Raw genomic sequence first — 333 nt, 5'->3', positions numbered from 1 at the left:
TCACAATTATATTCAGCAAATTTTGGTTTTCAGGACCTATAGCTTTCAATAATTTCCGGTGACCAAAAAAAAAAATGAAATTGTTACACCTGTAAACATTGCATTCACATGGAACAGTGTTAGGTTAGCCATTTCTTGCCACAAACAGTACAGTTCGGTTAACCCATCGTCTGGCTGTGGGAAATCACCAATAACCTTGTAACAAATTGGCCACTTTTAGTCCTCTCTATTTATTTCAGACTCGATCCATTTCTGGCATTTCTGTGACCCATTTTCGTAAAGCCTCTTCTAAGAATGGAATGTGGGAAATCCGTTGTTGCACCATTTTCACTG

Source organism: Penaeus monodon, chromosome 22 (genome assembly GCF_015228065.2).
Source record: "Penaeus monodon isolate SGIC_2016 chromosome 22, NSTDA_Pmon_1, whole genome shotgun sequence".
Classification (NCBI taxonomy): domain Eukaryota; kingdom Metazoa; phylum Arthropoda; class Malacostraca; order Decapoda; family Penaeidae; genus Penaeus; species Penaeus monodon.
The sequence above is the reverse complement of the archived record's forward strand: the minus strand, read 5'-3'. Positions refer to the sequence as shown.